Source organism: Numida meleagris, unplaced genomic scaffold (assembly GCF_002078875.1).
Source record: "Numida meleagris isolate 19003 breed g44 Domestic line unplaced genomic scaffold, NumMel1.0 unplaced_Scaffold366, whole genome shotgun sequence".
Classification (NCBI taxonomy): Eukaryota; Metazoa; Chordata; class Aves; order Galliformes; family Numididae; genus Numida; species Numida meleagris.
Window position 1 is genome coordinate 37,425 of NW_018364591.1, and position 944 is coordinate 38,368.

Genomic DNA, 944 nt, shown 5'->3' on the forward strand with positions numbered 1-944 from the left:
CCGAGAGGGTCCTGCTTCCTCCGCCGCTGCAGCCGCTCCCGAAGCGAATCCAACTGCTTCTTGTGGGCCTGGATGGAGCTCCAGGTGTCCGACATGGCCGCCCCCCGTCCCCCTCAGCGCCCCTTCCCGCTCCCCGACCCGCTTCCTGTCCCCCACCGGATGTCCTCGAAGCCGCTTCCGCCATCTTGCCTACTGGCAGACCCCGTTCCGTTCCCGTGGTTCCCTCCGCCATGTTGGTTGAGGGCACACGCAAACATTTTCCGGCCGAGAGCGGAAGTGCTTGAAGCGGTGTCCGCCATGTTGGGCGCTGGCAGAGCGCTGCTTGGTCGCTACGCAGAGCGCCGCCATCTTGGTTAAGGGCGGCGCCATCTTGTGAGGGCAGCGGCGCCCCCGTGAGGGGAAAGGGCACAAAATGGCGGCGGGGGAAGGGGGGGGGACCCCAAAACTCCACTTTGACCCCCAAAATTAAAGACAAAAGGCAGTGAGAATGGTCAGTAAAATGCTTTAATAGGGGAGGAAGCCTCCGCTCTATGCTATGGGAGTTATTTTCTGGAGGGCGGAGGGGAGGTTTGGGGGTGAGATGCCCCAAATTTGGGTGTCATTGCCCACATTGGTGTGAAAATCCCCTCAGTTTGGGTACAAATCCCTCAGTTTTAGGCTACACGTCGGTGTCTGTGGGGTTCCTGTGGGAAAAAAGGGTCGGTCCCGATAGTGGGAGGCCCCAAAATTGCCTAAAATCGTCCAAAAACGGTCCCAAATTGCCACAGTTCAGAGGTGGAACGCCTACAGATAGCCCGCAAAGACACAAAATTGCTGATTTTTCCCCCAAAACAGAGGCGATGATGATTTTTCCCCCAAAATCCCACAAATCAACCCAAAATAATACCCCCAAATCTCCTCGAAATCCACCCCCACAACTAAAAAATACTTAAAAAATCCCTCAG